Here is a 27040-nt window from a genome sequence, read left to right on the forward strand (position 1 = left end):
CTTCCTACCAAATAAGATTTATTGACTAACACGCTTTTATTGCATACAGTAAATATGTGAAGTGTATGAAGTAAATATACATGTAACTATTTTTGTAAACCGTAAGTTATCAATTGTATTTCTCATGCAAGAATTGTGCGCCAGTGTGAAACTCTCTCACCAATCGTGTTTCCCTGTTCCTAAACCAAAAATATATCAACGTTTATCAAATGATCTTTGCCTAAACGATCTGTAAAATTATTAAATGGAACATAACAATGGTAGTGTAAATATAAATGATATTACTTACTAAAATGCTCCAAGTTTTAATTACAAATGGGGCATATTATCATCTGTTTGTTTGTTGCAACAACAAGAAATGGCGAATTTGATAGACCCTATTCGGGACTTTCTTAATTTATTTGTACAAATAAATATTAACTGCAACGTGCAGTTGCGTAAGATGCATTAAAACGAATTTTCAAAAGATTCCAAAACCCGTTTATTTGTGCTACCATTCATAATGCCATGGAATTAGATTATTGTTATTGTGGTTGTCTCTCGCATTAAAATTAACCAAAAAACAAAACAAAAAACAGTTTTCGCTGATTTCCGATTAACATATTTTGGCGTTAATTTTCCCCGCTGCATAATTAGTGCTATGCATCTAGATCAACAGTGATCCCAATCACACAAATCATCACTCACAGTTACACTAGTACATTTTCATATTGAAACTAAGTTTTTTCTGCATTTGCAACTACACTATATAAGATGTACATTATGAACAACAGTAACCCTTCAAATTACAATTCTGATCTTTTTGGAATGGGATTCCAAAATATCTATAAATAAAGTAAACGTAGTTACCACTTAGTTCTATATTGGTTACAAAATTGGCGGAAATGGATGCTCAACGTTTCAAGACTGTTTCAAATCATTATTTTCTATAGATATTTGGACGTAATTTATTCTTAAAAGACCCCGTTCTTGGAATAGATCGTTGTTTTGCAAATACATCGTAAAGCGAGAAATAAACTTTACATACATTCATTGAAATATATTTTGTATTGAGGTTGACATCGATAACCTGGTCAAAATCAGTTTTCAATCGATAAAATAATATATAAATGATCATACATGTATATTTATGCAATAGGCAAAAATCATTGCAGTGTCGCGAGTTATGCATATTATATCTATATTTAGCTTTCTCTAAACATTATGAGCATATGGAAGATAAATACATAGATTTAGCAAAAACGTAGCGTTGCAACTCAGTTTCCGTCTGTAACAGATGTATTTGCATTTGTTCTTACCTTCTCTCCACTAAATTCGCCCGTTTCCGCAATTTTGTTTATTTAGGTTTGAATTAACATGTCGAATCATGAATATTAATTAGATTGTTTTCGTATTTTACCGTAATCGACCCCAAAATAAAAATCGCTATATTGTTTGTTTGCAAACGATTTCAACCGGATTTTCAGTGATATCCTCAATAAAATCTCGTTTTCTTACGATTCTGCCCATATATATATCCGCGAACGGGGACTTTGAGGAATACGCTTAGCATAATTAGCATTACGTCAGGAATACTTGTATTTTTTCGCGCAAGTGATCTGTTATTTTATTGTGCACGCAGTGATAGACAATATCAATGCTTAATGAGGAGATCTGGTCTTCTATACAACCGAATGAAACAATATTGTCTTATTAGTTTCACAAGAGCAAGTCAAATACTACTACTCTACTACTACTACTACTACTACTACTACTACTACTACTACTACTACTACTACCACTACTACAACAATTTTAAATTGAAACACGTGTACATATATTTATATATATAGTTTTCCATACAGTTCATACCGGAAAATACTTTTATAATTCTGTTTCACTTCCGGTTTCCTATCACTCATCATAACGGAAACCATCTTAAGCGTTCCAAAGTCATTGACATTTCGTTTTATTCGATATGTATACATTAGAGGATTATATTTTTCTAGTATTCATTTGATATGTCATCATTCATGTATAAACTTTAAATTTTGTTAAAGTGTTTCATATTTGATTTAAACATTTATTTAAATCACAATTTTGTAAAAGTGCGTAATTTATAATTTTATCAATTATTTTAAAATCGCATAAAGAGGAAAGCTCAGTGGCTTCCAATATTATACCTGTCTATGTTTGAACGGCTTGAATACGTGAGCTGACATTTAAATAAGGAGCTCTAAATATATACTGTAATACTGTCAATATTTGATTGTTTAAAAACGTCAATTGTAAAATCCGTTATCAAGATATAAAGGCTGCCAATATCTCAAGCTTTACGAGTAAACAATGCACACATTATTTAATTTACAAATGGGAATGCCTATTTTGAAATATATATTATATAACTGTAGTCTTCGACGAAAATTTGCTTTATAGGCTTTGTGACTTGGTAGAATTCAAATCATTCATCAATCAATTATATTTCTTTTATCTAATAATCTACTCAATTTACTTTAAACGCTACTCATATATAAACCTTTAGTGTAATTTGTTTAATTAAATTCTATCTAAATTGTTCAATTGGATATTTACAGCAATTGCAGTTTATTTTACAATACAGTGTTACTAGAATTCTGCCCTGTTGCGCTTATCTGCTAACACATCGAGCACGCAATTTTACAACCAAATAAAATTAATAAAACCTGGCAGACGAATGCCCTAAGGCAATCGGCAATTACATTTGCGTTATTGGGTAAATACCTATGTATACCGGTAATAGACAATGGTCTCACCAAACAGCTTGAACTGAATAATACGTAAAAGTAATTTATACTTAACGGCGTGATATTTTAAAGGCGCTTGCTCATTCGTTGAGACATTTGACGCTATCACATTGCATACCCGTATCCGATCATCAATGTTATATATAAAGAGTGCCTCTAAATTTGCGAACACCTCAATTTTTGTCTCTAAATTTTGGGAAACCTGTATTTTTAAAATATTTTTGTTTCTTAATTTTCGGACATGGAAAACAATAATTATTTTTAAGTGTCCAAAAACGTAATTACGCGCAACTGTTTCCAGCGATGAGGAAAAAATGCAAAAATGCATGGAATATCTGGTCGATCTGTCAACAGACGGTACTCACGGACTGACACCCCAGCCAGTTTAATGACATTCTTAGCTTTTTGCGAGAAACAACGTACATGTAACTAAATTGGTCTTCCAGTCTACTAGCTGTGAAATTGATTATGTCTTGGTGACAGAACTATTTGAAGATACATATGAAATGTCGTTTTAGGACATCATGGGAATGGAAGTACACACATATCGGCGTCGAACAGAGGCGTTTGTTCATCGAGTTCGTCTGCAACGAAAGCAAAAAACAATTTCCAATAAAAATGTCTACTCATCCGTTATTTTTGAGGACCAGCTTGCCAGCTGCATCGCAGATGTTCATAATTTGTGTTTCGTTGTTCTTCTTCCATAGGTTAGTGATTTGAATTTATATGCTCAACAATCTGACTGAGCAATTGTATCATATATGTTTATTTGTTACACCTAGTTTATTTGACAAATATCTGTAGATACATCGCTTACTTGATAGTTCAATATCTTTTTTAGATGGACCATTTTTCTTTACTTATCGTGTTAATAGGTATCCGATGCCTTAGATCCTTGGTCAATAGTATCAGTAATATTTGATTCGCGCGTCACTTTTTGTCGTTCATGAATTCATTTTTTTCTGCATGAGATAATTTGAAATAGCTTTAGGCGAGCATTTCGTTTGTAAGTAGTTTTGAAATAAGTGAGATGTGCGGCTAGCCATTAAATCGGTTTAACCCTCCAATGCTTTGCCTTGGCCGTTCCTAACCAATTACCCCAGTTTTAATAGAGTTATTTTAAAAGTTGGTGTTATTTTACAAATTTAGTAGATGCAACAAAATTATCCACGGATATTGTTTCTGAACTTGTATTGTTCGCTCTATTAAAACAGTTACACAGTTATTTAAATTAATTTCAGCTATTCTACTAACGAATACATCGGATACGACAAACATTCAAGATGCTCGGTAAAAACAGCTCATCGTGACTCAAAAGTACTCGCGATTGGGTTTGAAGAGACCCTCATGCAAACAATATTTCCGGATGACTACGTAATTGTGTTGCTGCTGGGTCATACTATGAAAACTCTCGACGGTTTACCACTTATGTTTCTTGATATAAAATAAGACGATATTTTATACCGTACTCAAACACGAGTAAACGGTCATATTCGGTGTCTAGCTGATCATCGAACGTGGAAGGTACTTTCGAAAACATCGCGTCTTCATTACCATAACTGTGAATCAAACATGGGGATCTCACTTGCCCAGAAAATCCAAAGCGTCATGAATACCACAACCGAGTTACAATACATGTTCACAAGCTTGAATTCACTCAGAAAGCTAAGTGCAGCGGCTTTGACGGCTTTGCGCCTGTTGCTTATATTATCTGGAATAGAACCAAATCCTGGACCTTTCAACAAAGAGAATGGAGGTTAGTCCACATGTATATAGATGTCGCTAATATTCTAAAAGCAACGGAAATATTGTTGCGTTGTTGACCAATAACTACCATTGTTACATGTTATGGCTTCTTGACACATGTTATGGATTTTTATTTATATTGCAGCCGGTCCTTTATGAAGGCAAACGAACCATTACCACAATCATTTTTCATATATGTAAATGAAGATGGGGCAATTCAAATTTGCCGCATATCTCCAGATCTCAGTTCTTTAATCGCGCCTGTCAATGAATACATTACTAGTGGGAAAGTTACTTGCCTTCATTAGATTGATTTTCAACCCCCAGTTTCTTTGCTTCAAAGCAATATATCTAAAGTATTAATCATAACAAAGGACGATACCCATTTGGCAGGTTTCAGTAATGCAGAGGACAATTTGCAAATTTACACCCATGAAGAAGAAGAAAGCCCAACTCCCGCGTATCCAGTTGAAAACGAGGAACAAAATACCATAGCCGTTCAAGCTGTTGACGATTTGGATGGGTTCCATTCATTTGTTGCTACGTCGTCAGGCTTGAGTGAACTTCCTATTCCATGGAGCTACCAATCTCAGACACAGAGTACTTCACAGGTGAAACAGCATATGGACAACATCACTCCACTACAAATGCACAATCCAAGTATTGTTGCAAGGATAGAACTAGACATATCCGAACGATATGATCAGACGGAAATCCGGTGCAATAGTTCAACTCCTGAAGTATCGAATACACGTAGGTGGCATGACGAAGCAACGGATTATCCGGTAGGAAAACATACACGATTTTATAGCACAAAGTCTGCAGATTAAATTTTTTAAATATTTTGATAACTCTTTGTGAGTTCTAATTTGAACGTAAGCTAAGCGTGTGATCTATTTAATTCTGTTATCGGAAGGAGACAAATACTTGCTGACAAGTTTACATTTCATCCTGAACTTTATTCAAACGATACAATACAGGAGGATCGGAAAGCATTTTGTTTGAAGCATGCGTCGCATTTTGATGAACAGTTTTGAAAATTCTGAAACATTTTCAGGAGAAAAGTTATTTTCCACACCAGTTGGTCTTTTATTTAAGTCAAATGACCAACTGCCAATCAAGTACAGGCAATACAATACAATACGGCATTTGGATAGCTTGAATTTCTTTAAGGTCGTCCATCAACTCAATACTGTTGCTGATGGAGAGTGAAAACTTTTTGCGAATACTGTAATTTCTGTCGTAGCTACTAAACAGACATGCTCTCATACATCTGAAATTTAAGAATATAATAAATGTGAAGGTCACACATCTAGTACATTTTGTGTTGAAAACAAAAGTGCTAATGACTTACCAATTGTTATCAACATATTGATATGACTTCAGCTTTTGGTATACTAATTGTGTTTTATGATATATGATGTTTGGTTTAATAATACATTTTATAATCTATTTCATTTTATTAGCTTTTGTGAGCACAAGATCGACGTGGAGTAGTGGATATGAATTCCACCTAGCGACCGCGAGGTCATGATTTCGATCCCTTCTGTGGGAGCGTTCATTCGATCTCCTCAAAAGACCAAGTACTGGTTCTACCCAGGTAACGGACTCGAGAGTGTTTTAATAAGCCCATTGTTTTTTTTATTAAATCAAGCTAAAATCAATACGTTTAAATTTTTTAAGTATAATGTTAGTATGTGCTTATTTATATATTATTCAAGCCAATGTGTAAGAAAATTTGTTGTAGTTTCTTTAACATCTTTATAGATAATGCCTTTTTTAGGTTAATGGTTATGTTGTATGTGTCGAATACATAAAATCTCTTAAATGAAAACACTACGTGAAAAAAGCAAATACACACACTCTTCACATAAAAAAAACAAAAAGGAGAAAAACTACCACTAAAGACAAACATAGTATTCAGATCATTGTGTAACACACAAACATGTGGTATCCGGTAAGTATGAGAATATGAGTTACTAGACATTTGTAACAGACACTGATGCCCTCCCAACACATGTTTGGACACAGACAAGTACACTTTATATTGTAAGTAAACAAAAAGAGAAAAGGACCATTCCTCAGCTCAAGCTGGTCGCAGGCACTATTCATTGCTTTACGATCGTTAGAACATTATATTGTTAATGTTTAAGCGGGATTCACCCGAAAATCAAAGAGGAGTTCAACAAACAACAACATGGGACTTTATATTCTTAAGATGAAAACAGAAAAAGGCCTTTTTCGCCAAGACTCGTCACATCCGAAATTCCTTGTTAAGGGGACCGTCAACCACAAACGACGAAAAAAGAAAAGTTCTAAAATACCTTTTTTACAATAATTAGTTTATATATATTAAAATATCACAACTGGTACATAACATTACTTGAAAAAAGTTCATATTTTTAGTATATTCGGTAATAGTACATCGCGAAAATAGGTGACATAACGATATACACACTATAAATAACGCAAGTAGATTGATCATTTTATATATAAAATATATACAATTCACTATGCATGCACATTTTGCATTCCTGGGTTTACCACGTGACGATGATGATCAATCTACTTGTGTTATTTATAGTTAACTGGTAGTTACCTTGCACCTGTACCCAGTAAAATTTATTACTGACTATACTGAAAATATGAAAACTTAAGAACTTTGTTCAAGTACATTGTAATGTTATTTACCAGTCGTGATATTTTAATCAATATAAACTAACAATTGTAAAAAAAACGGTACTTTAGAACTTTTATTTTTTCGTCATTCGTGGTGAACGGTCCCTTTAAGACCGTTTACACGTAACGGTAATTTTACTGTGAACGTTTGAGCGAGATCCACATATTAGTTTTACACTATTTGAAAACACAAGCTTCATGTGACTATAAATAACATTTTAAAACTCAGACAAACATATTTTTACAAAAATCATCGCATCCCAAAGTCCTGTAAATTAAGATCATTGAACTGGTTGAATTCGATCCATCATAGAAGTTACAGAAGGTTCGAAAACACTAACTTCGGTTCATTCATACGTTCACACTGACGTACGGTAATCATAATGATATCTTTTGCTCAATGTCTAATTCATTGATCCCAATTAATGGAGAACTGATAAAAATGTAACCAGATACGATGGCTTTGTTCTTTCTATTGATCTACTCATAACATAATAGATCGCATGGCAATGACACTGTAAATGTTGATGTAAATGTTGATCTGATAATATTATATGAAATTTGCCTTATGCAGACGGCAAAATATCCTCGCTATGCAGCGGTCGAAGATAGGACGGAATCCTTTAGAAACTGGCCAAGGACACGACCAACAATACCAGCTTTGTGTCAGAGTGGGTTTTTCTATACAGGTATATACAACGCGAGTTTATTTTGTTATAGATTTACTTTTAAAGCAAACGATGTTTAATAATGCATGCTTGGTTATTTTTCAAATAAGTATTCGTTTTATAAATATTTTTTCACTTTAAAATAATTTGTACGTAATTATGTATGAACTACAAAATTTATTACAAAAAGGTATATCATAAGATCATTCCTATTTCATGTTAATAATTTATTCTTGAAAACGGATAGCAATGATAACTTTAGTTTTGCTTTAGACTGAGTACACATAAGCATGTAGTAGCGACTGATTAAGTGTGTTTTGCGCATTTTTGTAACGTATACTTATATTGGAACTATCAAAATGAAGTATTATATAAAGTCTTTGAACAGGCCCATCTCCTTTGATAACTGTTAACTGAGACATACTTACATATTAAAACGGTGTATCTAAACATGGTTTTAATGGTCTTAACGTGATTAAATAACGAGTCCAAACGTAAAAGCTCAAGTTTGATCGCATGAAACGCATACAAATATTAAACATTTTTCTCTCCTTCCTCTGAGATCTAACTGCCCCGTCAAAATCCAACACTCAGCCGTTCGACCGTTTTTATTGAAATATAATTGACTGCGCATGTTTGCATAATGTAAGTCGTGCCTGCAACGGTTTACGCAATACAAACACTCCAATATATTAAATTGAACATTTATAGATTCGCATATTTGTTGTATTTGATTACAATTATTCTTTATTATAATTAAACAGTATGCACACTATATTTTCGCTCCTTTATAAAAAAATCTTATTTACGGAATGTGTAACGTAATGTATGAAGTAATCATTTCCGTGAACAGAGTATCAGCAATACCGACATCGAAACAAAAGACATTGGTTATTTAATTCAACAGGTATTAGTGAATTCATTGGTGATACTTATTTGCACGTTATTTACTCGATATCAACTAACATTATATCGAATCTTCTTAAAAGATAGTCTTTTAGCAAGCACACCTTTCAATATCCCAAATGAGACAATATTTGTAACATGGATTTTGTAATTTTGGATTTGTTTTTTCAAATGATGATGCACAGATACACAGTACCTGAAAGGTAATGATGAGTCGTATGCATTTGAATACAATTGTTTCCATTTGTAGGTAACGATGACTTGGTGAGATGTTTCTGCTGTGGTATTGGTCTAAAAGACTTTTCCGATACTGACGACCCTCTACAAGAACATGTCCGTCACTCTAGGAACTGTGCTTACCTTTTAGTATTGCTGGGAGGCCAAGATGGAATGGAACGATATCATGTACGCTTAACACTCTATAACCGCTTGAAAGTTTTTATTTTCCAATATACTTATTTCAGAGTTTGTTTGATTTTGTAAAAACACACACACTAAAGTGGGAGTAACACTTATCTGAACGATTTAACCTTATTTCAAAATCGCATACTAGATAAGATTTATTTTAATGATTGTAATAAAACTATGATTCGTTCAGAAAAAAGATCAGTGGTTTTGTACGAGTAATGTGTTTATGTTTATTTTGTTTTCCCCTTAAATTTTGCAGATCGTTATTTCATCTTGTTGCACATATTCAGTTGTAAAGCAAGACTTTCGTTATTTTTAAATAAAAGTTTTAAAACAAGTTTAATCATTCTGTACATATATTGTATTGGATGTTTTTACATTTTCAGCGAAGTTTGCCAACTCATGACCCAGAAGAGATCAGATGCCAGCAGCGTCTACGATATAACAGCCAACACAGTATGTACACGAAACTTAATTAGATCGGGATACTACACAATCCATTCTTTGATATACACGATGCTTTTTCAGATACCTGTGTCAACGACGACCCAACGACGACGACAATGATAATTATGTTAAAAAATAACGAAATATATGAGATACTTTTGTACCATAAAATGAATGTAATAATTATAGTACAATCACTAAAGAGCTTATAAAATATTGCTATCAATGGTTTATTACATCTTAATATACAATACGTTATTAAAAACTGAAGAAAAAACTGTTTATATGGTCAACTTTGTTTTCCGTACCCAGTCTAAATTGTAACAAAATATTTGATGGGGTTTAATTGCTAAATGAAATGTGGTTACATATACAAAATTTACTGTTAATCTTATGTGCATAAGGTGTTCCTGTGACTGGGTATAGGGCTAGACACGAACGGCTTCGGTCACTGCAGTCTCGATTGGATACTTTCACTAACTGGCCATCACATGTGACCCAAAGACCTCAAGAGCTTGCAGAAGCTGGGCTGTATTACACAGGTATGTACACATGTGTGCCCGTCGTTATGTCTTACTAAATTAATTGTTAATTGTTATTTGCTTCGCTTACAATTCGATGCAACTGTTGCATTATTCCCAAAATATTTTCAGTTTACCGTGATGCCTCGCAGGTATAATGTTTCTGTGAGATGTAGAATATTTAATGCCTACAAATAAAATTCACGAATTTAGTCCGTTTTAAATCACCTTCAAAATATTTTCACAAAATATTTTGTCTTGCCGTAGTGGGGTATTTTATATATGTCCTATTTAGCAACCACCAAGTCCCTTTCATTATCTAACAATATTATGACCAGGTATCGACGATCATTGCCGCTGCTTTGCGTGTGACGGTGGATTGAGGAAATGGGAACAAGGAGACGATCCCTGGATAGAACACTGTCGATGGTTTCCTGCTTGTCCTTATGCACGCGAAGTAAAAGGGCGCGATTTCATAGACTTAATTCAACTTTCAGCTGATCAAGCTGCCGAAGTAATTACGTTATGTACTGTCTGTCAAGACATACCGATAGTTAAATCTGTATTTATTTGACCTCATCCTGGATCTAGAGTATTGTACTTTTGTGTACTGGCATCACGCTGGGGAAAATTGCATATATGCACTTCTATTATTGAAACACCGCACTCACTCAAAGTGTAGTATGCTCTGAGAATATATCACATATAAGGGTAAATGCTGAGCCAATACAAATAAAGAAATGCACCCTTGAAAACGACACATCGCTTAATCTTGAAATTTAAGCATAAGGCTTCGCCCAAAGAAGTCTAGGGACTCGTAAGGTCAACACGAACATGATAAAATATTAACGTGTTTACAATTATTATTTTATTAAATAATCATTATTGAATAGCGCATATTAATATGTTTACATCATACATATGAGAAAGGAATATTTGTTCAAACAAAAGTGTGAACCGTTCTCGACTCTACATTGTGCGATTTAAAACAACAGGCAAATACAAATAAATTTATGGGTGCACATTATACTTGCAGTATTTAAGTTTAAAAGTTCGTTATCCATTGCATTTCTTATAGACCTTTGCATGAAACGGATCGATCTAACTATATGTTTTTTTTCTGTTTCAAAGCAAAACGCATCGGCGCCGCAACAAGATATGACTAACTCATTGGCTGCCGTGTCAATGGAGGATCCTGTAGTACAGAGAATTGTTGATCGACATGACAGTATGCTGAAAGAGAACATGGGATTTTCTGACGATGAAATCAAACAAGCAGTTGTCGAGCTCGTTCAGCAAGGTATGTCGATAATATATGTTTGTAACACAATAGGGCATTTTAAATGAACTGTGTATACAGAAGGTATCATGCATATTTGATGTTTTAATTCAAATGTAAGACTTGAAATCCTGTTTGCAAATTTTCAATAAATGTAAAGAATTAATACGCTATAAAAAGGAAATACTTAAGAAGTACGTAAAAAAACAAAACATAATATCATATTGATTACCATTTAGTGATTAAAATCAAACAGGACTTTGCGTGTTTGACGAGTTCAAGATCTTTGTCGATTGTAATAGATTGCTGCCTAATACCCCTGCTGTAGGTTGGAGAAAACGACAACATACACTATGAAACTGCAATATATTTTAATTTCTATTTTGCGAGTATTCATTAGCAAATGATCAAAGTGTAACACAACACTTACGACCAAGCATAACAGTAAATATCAAATATATTTATCAAATTTATTTGTAAAGTACCTGAGCTAGTCTGAAATTACACCATGTCCTTGTTTAGAGTCTTTCAACTTCCAAATATATTTACATAAAGGAAAAATAAAGTAAAATGTGTCTTTAATTGCTACACAGGTTTTGACATTATACATGTAGCGCCACAATCCGTATTGATATTGTTTTCTAATCGATCGGATATAATATTGCTTTATTTGGTTTCCAATAAAGCTAGTATATTTATCAATGAACATACCAATGCGTTTTATGTAATTGAGGCAATAAAACACCCAGCATTGAAGATATCGTCACCCAAATCGAAGTTATCGCAGAGAGGAACGCAGTATCTCGAGACTTTCAGATTATCCAGAATGTTCAACAGACAGAAGGTACGGACCGGTTGTTCGTTTCGTTGATGATAACGTTATCGTACTATATTGCATTATTATTAATACACTTATTGATTATTTCCGCAAAAGTGTTCGCCAACTATGTTAACATAAGTATAATTTTATCTAAAAAGCAAACAATTTAAAACTATTTTATTTACACATGTTCACACACTTTCAAATGAACTTCACTTTTAGCAAAAGTCAGTGCGATGATTTAATCCTGTGTCATGGAAAACGTGTTTGCCGTGCAACTACTTACACAATCTAAACAAAACGAATCAGTATTTTATTTAAGCCATATGTTATTTTAAATACTTGTTAACGTAAAACTATGACCACATAATACTGTCTATATATAGTGCTATATGTGACCACCGTTAAAAGGTCTTTGAAAAAACAAAACACAACTTATTCTTAGAACTATGTTAGTATTTCAAGTACTTTCGAAGTAGATCCTAACAAACATGTTATTATTAAATTGATTTCGATAGATCATTATTATAAACAAAACAATAGTATTTCATCTTTCTAAGTAAAGTGTGCCATTTTACGTCTAATAGCGTGTCAAACGTTTCGAGTCTTCGATAAAGCAGCTAAGGATATTTACAAAGTGATACATTAAACGTCCTTCATCTCACCTTACTTTATATTCGAATGATATTTCATTTTCTCGCCATCATTATTTATATGAATTGCGCGTTTTTTTTCAGATGAAATGATGGAGGAAAATATCCGGCTGAAAGGAATACTGATGTGCTGCATGTGCAGAACCAATCACGTGAACATTCTTTTCCTTCCATGTACTCACCTAAAAGTGTGTCTTGAGTGTTCGAGAAATCTTCAGAGTTGTCCTCTTTGCAAGAGGCAAATCAAAGACAAAATCCGCACATACATGCTTTAATTAAAATCATATTGCCTTGATACGTGTTAACATTACTGTATTTAGAAATAACGCGAGTGCGTACACAACATAAAATAGTACAAAATGAAACACCCAATACAACAAATAATGAAACTCCAGAAACTTTATCATGAGAGAAATTGTCGATCTTATCCACTACTCGTATAACAGAACATCAACTTTAATTATAAAATTATCACATCTGGGTTCACCGCATTCGAACGGTCAATTCAGAACACTGGAACTTTAAACCGGTTTGTGTAATCCAACCCGATCATAGATATTTGCAAATCAACTCGAAGTGACATGTGTCGTGTATATTTGAAAATGCTATATTATCACCGACTTTAATCCGTTTAAGTGTCAAATTGAACATACACAATGGCGTGTGAACACTCAAAATAGGGCAGCAGCGTCGTTGAGTTGTTATTTCGAAAATGGAGCTTGAGTTTGAAAATGAACTCATGTAGTTCGTGGAAAAATACTATTCTGAATGAACAAAGCAAGCTTCCATGCAGTGTTTTTTGTAGCAAAGTAAACAGTGGTGTTTTTTAAGTTGTGGAGGATTACACCCCTACATCGATTGAAGCACTACATCTAAATGTATTCCACACCCATTTACATTGATATACCAAATATAAATACTGATTTCAACTATTATTTTCAAGTCTTCCCCTTTATAGATTACATTTGTTATCACATACTGTATAATTCACACTGACGCAGATATTGACATTGATTGCTTCAAATGTAATTGTATCCAAATGCATATGAGTTTTAACAATCACTTGTTAACCATTTAACACTGAAATGTTTGTTCATAATGTATACGTCTCACTACTGATTTTTTAAACAATGACATCCCCACCCACACCCTTCATAAAGTTTTTCAATATGCGACATTTTTCATTTTCTCTTAATTACAAATGTGTTCTTAATTTGTTTAATCTCATTAAAAACACTTTATTAAGTGGACTTGTAGACAATATTTTTACTTTTTGTGTATTCTGTTAAATGAAGCTGACGCTTTGCTGTAACCTGCATTGCTGTTAATTTCTTGTTTATTTTTTATTTTTAAGGCGATTTATTTCAAACAATATAACATATATTTCGATTGCTGAAAACTAAACGTTGTGTGTATAAATGTGCCATATGGTTTAATAACTAAATAAATAAATGTTGTATTCCAACATATCAATAAAATTAAAATATTTCGAAGATATTTACATTAGTGGCACATCCAGTACTATTGGACGTGTGGGTTTAGTATTCAGCCAATGAAGGCCACGAAGTATTTTCTTTACGATTGTTTGTTGTTGTCTATGACCGTTGCAGATACGAAACGTTAAACAAACCGCATAAATATTCGTGAGCTAATCTGGAAAAATCAGAATTGTATGTCTCATTTATGTCAAAGTATTGTTATAAATATTATTTAATTGTTTGCGGTCAATTCAACCTGAGCTTATGTTTTGGTGTGACGAAAATTGTAGATATAAACAAAGGGACAGTAAACTTAATGATATCATGTTAATGTCACATGACATCGATAATTTTACTAGCGTGATTAAAAATATGACATGGGCTGAATAAAATTTATTGCGAACATGTAGCGATCTGACGAAAAGACATTTGACAGCCCCAAGGGATTTTGACCATCCCAAATAGTTTTAGTAGCCAATATCAAATGAAGTAAGCTCATAGAGAGTATTGGATTGAATGATACATAAACTCAACTATTGAGTTGTTTGAGTGTAGAAAGGACTTTGATAAAACATATTAAACTGTAATTCTTGATTATTCTTGATTGCGTGTATTTGTTTCAATAAGCTGCTGTCTGATATAAGATACTCGTCATTATCTTAATATTGTGTAAATAGTCACAATTTGTGTAACGATGTGTTTGTACGGGTATGGTTTTGTTTCCATTATCTGTAAGTAAGGTTATAAAGTATGATAATGAAATGCAATCCGCGGACGACATGGGATAATATGAAGATACTTACATATCATGTATGGTACAATTTATATGCTTTCCATGACAAAAAAAACCCGAACAAACTATGATCTTAAAAAACATATAATATCCAAAACTGTGAACGCTCATATGCTGAAAGAAGTACATTCTTTGACTGGAATGACTATCGACAATTCTCTTCTGAGATGGAATCATTTTTTATCACGTGATTTTGTTCATGCTTAGGTTTATGTGAGGTTCCCACCCGAGTCAAAATGAGCCGAGCAAAGTGATTTAAATTAGTAAGTTGACTAATTACCGAACTACCTGACAGTTTGTCGACAATTGGTGTCGAGTCAAAATGAGCCGACCAATACGATTTTAATTAAATAGTTTACTAATTTACTAACTAACTGACAGTTTGTCTATTCGTTCACCTCAATTTAGCAAACTGTGAAAATATTATGTACATGCCCAATTCTTCATATAAATGTAAATATAACATTACATTACATAACCTAACATTACATATATATAATATAAATTAATATTTTCCTTTTTGTGTTTTTTGTGCATGTTGTATTGTGTTTATATGTATATAGATGATCATATACGCTTCTTTTCATTTATGTACTTTTTGTGTGCATAACATCAGAATTGCAAGTTAAATAAAGAACCCCATATCAACTTCTTCGCGGTTCTCATGTTTTATTCCTTTCACAAAATTGGCACTTCTAATGTAATGAAGGAACTAATTTCCGGGATCGCAAACATGTAGGAACCAATGCCCGGAGTGTCGATGTAATAGAGGAACCAATGTCCGGGCTTTCAAAATAATGTAGGAACTATTGTCCGGGTTGTCAAAATAACGTAGGAACAAATGTCTGGGTTGTCAAAACAACGTAGGAACTAATGTCCGCCTTGTCAAAATTAGCGTAGGAACGATTGTCCGTGTGAACGATTGTCCTTGATCCAATTTCGAAGTCTTACTAGGTTTGAAATCAACCACTTTCCCATCATTTTACCTCCTAGATTTGACTGCCTCAATCCCTTTCTTACGAGTAACATCGTCCTTGGGAAAAGTAAAAATCCCTTGTTTCCATTGTCCGGACGTTCCTTGCTCCCGATAGCAACACACTGAACCATGTCGAATAACGATTGTCAAGCAAACCAAGCAGTTGTAACACACGCTTTCAACAAAACTTAATGAAAATCTTTAACAAAATAACACGATATCGATTGTCAAAGCTCCAATGCGAAATAACAATGGACGAATTTCCGTGTCATGCGCGTTCGGAAGAATATACGTTAATCCCACAATAGGTAGCGGAAATACCCGAAATTACCGATCAACAAAACAATCGGTTTTTGGTAACACAATATCTTTTTACATTTTTTTGGATAATTTCAATCGCCTCATGATATATTTATTATACAATAGCATTTTTCGTCATAAACATCACCGTTCACCTTTAATACCATTATTAATCAGAAACGTGTACATTTAATGTTACGTGGAAGCATTATCTATTGCAAACGTGTTTTCTTTTTTTGTCGCCAGCAATGTTGCTGGAAAATGTGTGTTAGACTCATCCTATGATGTAAATTCTTCATTTGGCACTAAACGTTATGTTTCGGTCCAAACGTTTGGCAGTTTAAAACGTTTTGTTAACTTCGAATTTAATTTAATATAATTTAGCTTACTAATCTTACGTATGCAAAATGACTATTTCTATGACGGTATCTGTAATACCCCCGCAAAATTGCACCTAACCGTATATACGCGTTCATTCGTTAAATAAATAGCGGTTTGTTTTTCTTAAAAATAATACATATTTATTAAACAGGGGATTTTTAAGATATTTTTAAGATTATATATGAATAACAAATCAGAATACTGCTTCGATACATGTCAATTGAAATATACAATGTTGGCAAAAAGCATCTGAATATTTTTAAAACAATGTTTTTATCTAAACGGGAAAATTATTTGAAAGAGTGTACTTAAAAATCCAATCTGATAGCCTTTCCTCGTTGTCTCCCCCATTCGTTTATCGACATACCCTATGTTGCACACATGATATACACCGAAATTACAATTAACAGCATTCATTAAGCAATAAGGTCAGCCTATTAATTGAGGTTTGCAATACACAGGTTTGTACATTATTATGTATAACTTTGAAAGCTATACCGTGCAAAGACCAAAAATAGAATTAAGCATGAGTTCTAAGGGTAGAGGTAACATATGTAGTTGGGTACAAGCCACTTGTTTAACCCATTTATGCATAGCGTCTAGAAAAAATGGCATGATGCGGCGTCTCATCTGGGTCTACGCTGTTTGCTTGAAGGAATTTCTGTAAGAAATATTCTAAATATAGAAATAAATATACTAGACATCCCTAATTTTGGAAATAAATTGATCCAATTTAGAAGGATGGGAGAATCCACTAGGCATACATGGGTTAATTGCATTTAACTCCGGCGTAAGTTGAAACCCTAACACGACATATATTTGTTTTACTTTACGAAGTATATATTGAATAAAAAGCATTCTCTATAACTCTGACAGTATTTTTTGTCCCCGTGATACTGAACAACAACTTGTGACACTACCGTTCAATACTCATCAGCTGTATGAGATTTTTCGCTGCTCACACTGGTCTTATCCTGATCCAGTATTAACATTAGTTTCTGAATAAATATGTATCACAAAGATGTCAGTTACATGGCTCTACGCAATGCCAGAATTGCAAAGATTATCTTTCGTGTCTTGTATATGTTGGAAACAACCATTTCATTCCGCGGACCCTATTATTTAAAGCCCTTTTGAACTCTTTAAAATCGATTAATTCTAATGTTGATTTTCGTAAACCTTCATCCACGTCAGATGTAGGTTGTTACCTGAAAAACTTGGCAAAGTCTTGGCAATTCTGCTTTCAGCATACAAAAAAACGCCTTCATTGAGGTCTACTTTTAAAAAAAGGATATTATTTAATTTTAACGCGTTATATACAGGAGTAATATTAGTTATGTAATGCAACTTAACATATTGCAAACCGTGTTATTAAGCAAAGAATACCACTTAATTAAGGATTGTACAATATTTTACCATGAATTACCCTGGACATGTCAAAATAACTTGCGCTGTAGCTGCTGTTTCGTCTTCCAGGCACAAACTGTTCATTTATATGATATCATATACCCGACATCGACATGAACTCGCCGGTTTTGAAATGCTCGTGTATCTTAAGAGTATCAACTCGAAAGCGATTTTACACATTCTCTGTATTACTTATCGATGCAGGTCAGTAACAGAAAACTTAAATAGAACAGGCAAACACCACACGATTCATGGCAAATAATTGATTCCCCAAGACTTACTTAAATTATATTAAATTACAAGTACGAAATAAAATTGCACAATATACTTGTAGGCATGTTTTAGCATAGTTTTGAAGTTGTTTACGGTAATAATCGAAATTTAAAAATCAATCCTAAAGTGTTTTTATCATCAGTTTTGTGAACAGTTTTGATCAAAATCGCATGTCGTCTATAATTAAAAAATAAAAATGAACCGACGTTTTATAAGGGAAATGTGTAAATGTGTTGAAAGTTGAAAGAATGAAAGGCGTCCATTGTATATTTGTATCACCAATCTCTTTGTCAAGACCAAGACAATCAAATTATCCCTCGAACACTCATCAGGCAATATTAAATGCATCTAGTGCGTATTGGATACTATTAATCTAGTTCAGCATCCTCGATGTTTAATTTTGTAATTGAAGATTAATATCAGTTACTATTTTATGTTCTCAAGTCAATCATAATGTGACTTTAACTTAATTTACAAGTGCTTTTTTCTTTAAAACGATGGCACGCGCGCCTTTTAATTTGTGAATTGATAGAAAAATTCGCCATGTATTTGTGAGGAAAGTTACTACCGTCAGGCCATGCATCGTCATTGACCCTTTCAGTTCACAATGATATATATATGAAAATAAGGATCCTCTTAATTTTGTCTGTTGATTATATTAAGTTTTTTTTTCTAAACAGAACATTCATATATGTTAAATATAAAGATACATGCAGTTTATGGTGAAAATATTGAAGACAAATATCGTCCTATTGATAAAACGGCGTGTTATATTTATAAAAATTCATCCTTTATATGTAGCGTGAAACCAAAACTCTTATTAAAAGGATTGGTTCGAATTGTATAGTCGAAGAGGGATAAATTAAAAGCACGTTTTATTGCAGGGAAATATGCAACAGACTATGACGAATAAAAAAACAATACATCATACTGGTTTGAATGAATAATCTATTCAATTTCTCTAAAGAATAACGTATACACAGTTAACTAAAAGGATTGTATTGATTTTAATTTGCACAAAAATGCTGAGCAATATTACAACAACAAGCGCAAAACATACCGAAATAAACTCAAATTTATCTCTAAACTGTCAACCATGCATTTTCCAATCTCTATTAGCCATTAATTTGACTAAGTAAAACATTATTTGAACATAATAAATCTTGCTTAGTTTTAATAATTTTCGCGCATGGAATCACCTTCTACCGTTGTCATAAAACGTTTACCAAAGACATATATAACAGAAAAATCTTAGACTGTGTGTCAGACTTGCTGTTTGATATATTTAGATACGATATATTTGTGCGAATTTTAGTAACGGTTAGTCTTCTGAAAAAGAAGAACAAAAAAAACAACGACTTTGTTATAACTCCGAAGTTTGTACTTATTAATAAAAAAAAATTCGTTCATCTTTCGATTAAAACTTTATCAAATGTAGTCAAATAACAATTAACAAGTATTGCACTAACCGCTTTAGTTGTAAACACTAAATTTCGGCAGTGGGCGATTGTACATAAGGGCGAGGAAATTATTTTGTATTTTTCAAGAGATCTTCTTTTATTAGACATTAATGTCAATTGCTTAAGTTAAAAAATGCATAGAGGATTGTTCAAACAAAACTACTTGCACAAATAATGCTTCTAAAATAAAACGAAAAACTCGCCTTTGTACTTCAGAAGTTAGTTCATCGCCCATACACCGGCTCTCTTGCTTTTGCACATTGAAACGAGCAATGGTTTATTTTGATATGACACTTAATTACATAGCATTTTCAGTTTATTATTATCACACAGCACATAATCTTTCACATATTATTATCAAATGATATTTACTTCTTAAATTTCATCAAATATAAGTCCATGTAGTATTGTTCATAATTATAACTCAATTACATGAAAATTACACGTCCATAGAATATTTCGCTCAATCATGTCGTCCTTCTAGGACACTGATCCGGTTTCTGAGCTGAAGTAGGCCCGAAGATATTCGCGTTGGTTCTTTGCTGCCTTTGTGGTTGAGTTGGAGCCCCAATCTATCAGCGGGTTGTCGTTTCGCAATTGTCCTGTTATGATGTTGTTATTGTTGGCCTCCTGGTCAGCTACACTCATATGTTCATTTCAATTGTGCAGTCTCATAATATCGTGTAAGCCGATGCAAGATAGCACAACTATTTCTGGACATCACTGTATCTGGAGACATTGTAATGCGTAGACACTGAAAGCGATGATTAAGCAAATCGATTGCGTTTTCAACAATCCGTCGCCCCCTGAAAAGTATAGGAATGTGACATGTTTTTCATAGAGAAAAGTTTCAATAGCCACTTCCTCGAGGCGAATGCGTCATCCGCAGCAATGTAGAACGGCGTTGGTCTGTCGTCGTTCGGTAAAGGTTCATGATTAGGTAGGCCCAACACTCCTTTATCGATGGTTTCCTTAAGCACACTTGAGCATCACCGGCTGATCCATTGCTGCCTACTTCCGCACAAATGAACTTGTAGTCGGCATCGACCAAGGCCATGAAAATAATGGAGTGGTAACCCTTGTAGTTTGAGTACAAATAGCCACAACGCCGAGGACATTCTAAGGCGATGTGCTTTTCCGGCCAATGCACCCACACAGTTGTACATCGGCCACCATTCGTCCACTCATCTGGCGTTTCAGGACAGGGAATTAGTTCCTACGCAAATTCTACAAGTATCGCATCCTGACGGATGATATTGGAGATGGTGTTGTGTGCGACCCAGAAGCCATACACCAGAGAGAGAGAGAGCGTGGAAGCTTTCCCCTGATGCTAGGTACCGCAATGCTATTGCCAACTTAATGCCAGCTGTCAGACGCTTATTGTAGTTTGACTTCTTCAACTCGAGTATGCGTGTCAGGATCTCTTGGTATATCCGATAGCCAAAGCGCATGAAATTTAAGAAGCCCTTGCCGTCTTTTGTTTTCAGTTTGTCCATCAGCCGTGATTATTGACCTAGGTCTGGTCTTCTGGCGAGCCATTTTCTTAAACAGATGGTTCTCCTTTTCATTCTATTCACCGGTGTTAATACAATCTTTTTGCGACTTCTCTTTTTCTCTGTCGTAGCTTCGCTTAAGCAATCAGGTTACTGTTTTTCAACCTGAGCGTTTTGCAGTAGAATCTTGCATCTCATCAGCATCAGCTTGTCTACGGTCGTCATCTCATCACCCACGTTGCATCGTCGGTATCACAGAAAAAGTGAATTGATTTTAAAATTTACCTTATTTAAATGAAAATCCGCCAACGTCCTTGTTATTCCGTGTTCCTCCGTGATACTCCATGTTTTCACCTTGTTTTCACCGTGAAGGTCCTGGTAAGCAATCTGTCTATTCGGCATCGTCCGTGCTATTCGGAGAGCTAACGTGATAGTCCGTGTATCAACCGTTTTTCAAACGGGTTTGTCCGTGTTTGCACCGTCTTCCTCCTTATTAGCTCCGAGCTGATCAGTGATGATAGCGATAAAATCAAACTGTACCGGCGTGTTCAGTGAAACCACCTCGAAGGGTCCGAAGACAACCGTACAACTGCCATCATGGTCCTTGATGGTCCTTTGTCTGAAATATGTTCCCGGACTGTCAAAGACGCACTCGGACATGGCATAAATAAGCCTGTCGCCGGATCCTTTACGTCATCTACACGTACCATCTCGGATGCTGCCATCTTCCCGGAACGTCACAGATGAACACGGTAGTTTGGAACTTCTCAAAACTGCCGTTTTGGCCTCCCGGAGCCCAAAGCACATTCCCGAAAGTCAAGTTAATATTAAGACTGCAATATTGGTTGATCACGTACAGGTAGACAAGGAGGGTCATGAGGATGAAATGCACACTGATATTCGATAAAAGATACAGAAAGGATTAAAGGTCTAATTACATACATTTTTCTCGTGCAAATCATTTGCTTGTTTGTACCAAATTATACAGAGAACCCAAAAAGTATTAAAACACCTTTTGATTGTTTATCAGAGTACTTATGCATTGAAGCTAGTATAGGTTTTATACCTGCCAGAAAGTATGATCATCATATAAACACGACACAGTCGGAAGCCTTTAATTTCAATGCATGGCTTAATGTAAGAAAAGGCATATTGCAAGATTTTTTGTCTGATCACAGTTAAATGATTAACTGTGATCAGATTAACATATGTAAAAAAATACATGTATTTGTGTTCTCTTTGGTTATGTGGAACAGCAATGCTAGTATAATATAAAAACATAACAGGCCCGTAGCCAGGGTTTTGAAAAGGGGGGTGCGAATTTTCCCATCAACGATTGTTACAAAGTGACGAAGTGGCGAAAGGAGTAGGTGCTGGAGGGGTGTCCCTCTCCTGCAACTAGGGGGTTTGGAGGTCCTCCTCCTAAAAAATATTAAACAGAAACGTAAAATCCTGCATTCTGGTGACTTTTTATCTGTATTTAGAGACTGAAGTTATATAGGTTTTTTATATGAAGTTTCACGTTCATTGACCATACTCAGTGACTGATCGACATGAATATGATATAACATGCATGTACTTTCCACTACCGTTTTAAATAACCACCTTTTTTGATCAGTCACGGAAGTACATTATTTTATACGGTGTTTTTTACCCGACACTAGTATGCGCGCACACAGTTGTTTACATATATGCAATAACAAATTTGTAGAATGTACAATCAACAATAAGAATGGTATAAATATCATTATTTATTGGAATCTTGGAATCTTGATAAAATTAGTGAGCTTTATCATTCCAAAATTCTACCATTCATAGATAAAAAAGGAAATATTTGCTTTTTTCAAAACAATTGTTTGTCTGCTACTATGGATAATACCAGAGGCCTAGCATTGCCCTAAACGTGCTTATAGTGTATTGTTAAACAAACACTGATTAACGAAACTGGGTCTTCTCTATTCTGCATCAATACTAAACAGAAATCAAAATGGTATAAATGGTTACTTTTATTTTTATTAACCTTTTACTTAAAAATTAGTTGTTTTTTTAAACGAATTTCAGAAACATATTACAATTAAGGCTAAGGTATAAGACCCTATACCACAAACTACTGACCCTATGGTCTCAAAGTCCTTAACTATGTATACCAGGACGTTGAAGAAAAAAGATGAAGGTATTTGCTTATTAATCTCAAGATTCGTCACAGTTAATGAACATTAAACGTTCACATCCACCTAATCATATGTTATAACGTTTTTAATTAAGTATAACAACTGTTTAAGAGTAGGACATATTTCCTAGTATTTCCTAGTGTCAAGTAGGACATAATAAAAACATTGTGGACAGTTCTGTATGTATGGAGCAGAACAGATGCCATTAAGTGTTTGTAAACTACAAAAAAGCTACATTGATTTGTAAAAATGATTTGTTGAGTCTCGAAATGCTGTGCACAATGTGTAATTGTTATAAATCATGGTATAATGCAAAATCATTAACCAGTGACTCATTGGTCTTCCGCAATAGTTGAAAGGGTGTCCTTTTGATTTCAGTTATTTTTAGTAGCTGGCATAACATTCCGTTAATAATCATCTAAAAGGTACTTTCTTTTTTAAAATATTATTTATTCAAATTAATCGATGACATAGGTTACAAAACAATAACTTAGTATAAATATCTATAATTATATTTCGATTTGATACGGATAAGAGTGCCAGGTTAATAATTTTGCATTATATATTTATAACAAAGATTCCAATTCCATTTTGCGGGAATGTAGGTGGGAATATCGTGATATTATGTCGGACAAGGTGTGCTGGAATCCATAATGGATGTTTACAAGTGCCAATGAAGACAGGCGACTATGTGTCATAGACGCACTCTGGTAGTGGTGCAGACGCCTTTGTGTGTTAACTTGTAATTAAAAATCACGCGCTATCTTGGACCTGACTTCATCGAGAAATTAATTATAAGGTGACCTGTCGGTAGCCTATTGAATTCAACATTAGTGTAATGCTTAAATACGAAGACGCACTGGATTCCAGGAAAAGATGAAATATCGTTGTTCGTCAAATAAAGTTGGGTGCAACTTATAGTTCTTTTTTTACTCGTCGAAAAATGTCGGGTGCGAACGCACCCAACGCCCCCCCCCAAAAAAAAACAAACAACAACAACAACAATTGTGTTGAAAAAAAGCAAATATTTTCTTTTTTATCTATGAATGGTAGAATTTTGGTATGCATAATATTTTTATTTAATATTTGTTTCCAAATGAATGTTACACCACTGGTATTTGTTTGCACTGCGCGGTATTTTGTACTTCTGATGTAAATTATATAAATGTAGTCGTGTTCTAGAATGGAACAGTTGTGGGACAAGACACAGGGTGACAGCAGAACAGGAGAACAAACGCCCAAAGGAGGCAATACAACAAGAAACAAAAACCAATAATGCAAAATTTCACTGAAACATTACTTTCCATTGTTTGTTGTTTTTTTTTTTGCTTTTTTTTTAAATGTTCAATATTGCTAGTATGGATTTATTCATACTAGTGGCTTATCTTTTTTTACCAAGATATCAATAATTTTGGAAAAGCTACATATTCAGCGTGTTTAAAACTAAATTAAATAAATATATAAAGCACATAAGTTTTTATACAAAGTTACTATTTACCGACATAAATAATGATGGTGACTTTTTCAAATGTCCCACGCACATGTTGTCGCAAAATGAAAATTAAGCTTCCCATCAAACAAAGCGCATACGCAGAAATGTTAGTTGAAAAGCTACTCATGTGGACACAATGTCAAATAAACGTTTTTCATTGGTCAATAAACAACGACAAATCGGACGGTATATTTACATATAAATGTCGTCAATTGCTAATGTTTAATAATGTTTAATTACAAACCCACGTGATAAATAAAATTGTTAGCGAATAAAATTCATAAAGGTATCGTCCATTTATCTTTCTATCGAGGATTCTGTTTTAGATAAGAGCCGTCGGATTGTAGCTAATCTTGCAGCTATGATTCAATCAATCACGTTTTTATAAAACCACGACGGCACGCAGAACGCTTAATAGAACTACGTGCCAAACTATTGAGGCTATGAAACAAAATCGGTCCAATGCACAGGCACAGGAAACCATTTTCCAGGTAACCGGAGGTAAATGATGTATCGTTCCATTTCCATCGGACATACATTTATCACTTTTTCCACAGTCGTCGATCGTATCAATGGCCGCGGTTATGATTTTGCCGCCATTCTGATTTGCTTTCAATTCATTATCGACACGATAGTGATGTATTTGATCACGTTTTTGCACGCACATTGCCATTACAAACAACCGGAGGCATGAACGTACAGGTGTGTGGTCGCTTTCTTGAAAGCATTTCAGCGACAAAACTGTAGCAATGGTTGACAGGCCGCATCCGATTAGTTGAAGACAAATGTAGACGCCGAATTTCGACACCTCGTCCGATGATTCTGGGAGGGACCCATTGACAATAGTCAAGAACACGGCGAGTGTGAGGAATAGGGAAAGGCAGAACGTCATCCGCTCTCCGCCATCCGACGGCAAAATAAAACAAAACGTGTTTAGAAACGCAATGCATATTATTGGAAGCATTATGTTCATCACGAAGAACAGTGATCTGCGCTGTAACTCGAACGTAAAGATTACGTGATCCCATGCGTCATCGCCGTATGGCTTCCTTTCGTGGTTTACATTTCCGCGTTTAAGCGTCCATTCGCCGTTTTCAAAATAAGCACCCATGGTTATTTCCGTTGACTCACTGCTTAAAACGAGCTTTGAACTCGGGTTGGTCCATGACATAAAATCGAATAAACACGTCTGCTCGTCGAACGGGAATCGTCCAATAAATATTCGACAAGAAACAGTGTACCTTCCGTACGGCCACATTATTACACGACCATCAGAATAAATCATCGCATGCCCATCTGCGTCTATAAAGTCAGACTGTTTGTCAAGCGTTCTCCGTAAAACTATATCCGGAGTCCATATGTCTTTGACCTTTACATTTATTGAAGTTACATTAGAATACTCCAAGGGTTCCCAAATTAGCAAACTGTCTGTCCAAGTTATTTCTAAAAATGCCATTATTGCGATAGTTTGTCGAAGCTCGTTAATTTCATTGATTGACATCAGGTAGAGCTCGATGCCGACTTGAAACGGGTCCGATGACGTCATACTACGTGGAATTATGTTCGAGTTGTATTGCTGGAACAGTCGCTTGTGCAAATCATATTCCGTGTGTGTATCATTATCGCCAAGACTATCAAGAGCCCAGACAACCAAAAGGTAGAAAATATACACCCAGAACCGCATTCTGTACTCTTGAATAATCTGTCCGCTTTCTTTGGAACCAATTAATAGTATAGCGAATACCAGTACTTTGAAAACAAAATTGCAAAAAGCGTCGTTGTCTTAGTATCTATTTGCTAATAGAAAAAATCCAGTCTGTGGATTTATAATCCTGACACATTTCACAAATTGAATTTAGTTCAATTGAAAATATAATTAAATATGTAATATTTTTTGTGAAGCATGAACTGTCCACAAAAATACATC

At 34.4% G+C, this 27040-nt stretch overlaps 2 protein-coding genes across 2 annotated transcripts in view; both read left to right on the forward strand.

Moving 5' to 3' along the window:
* The window catches only part of LOC127849730 (putative transporter SVOPL), a 93302-nt gene that overhangs the window by 25620 nt on the left and 40642 nt on the right, over nucleotides 1-27040 (forward strand). The window lies entirely within an intron of this gene.
* LOC127850112 (uncharacterized) overlaps nucleotides 1-27040 on the forward strand; it is a 90112-nt gene that overhangs the window by 481 nt on the left and 62591 nt on the right. The window contains exons 2-3 of the mRNA XM_052382894.1: nucleotides 3281-3469; nucleotides 4004-4286. The gene's annotated coding sequence lies outside the window, so the exon portion shown is untranslated. The remainder of the gene's footprint in view (nucleotides 1-3280; nucleotides 3470-4003; nucleotides 4287-27040) is intronic.

This window comes from Dreissena polymorpha, chromosome 11 (assembly GCF_020536995.1).
Source record: "Dreissena polymorpha isolate Duluth1 chromosome 11, UMN_Dpol_1.0, whole genome shotgun sequence".
NCBI classification, from domain to species: Eukaryota; Metazoa; Mollusca; class Bivalvia; order Myida; family Dreissenidae; genus Dreissena; species Dreissena polymorpha.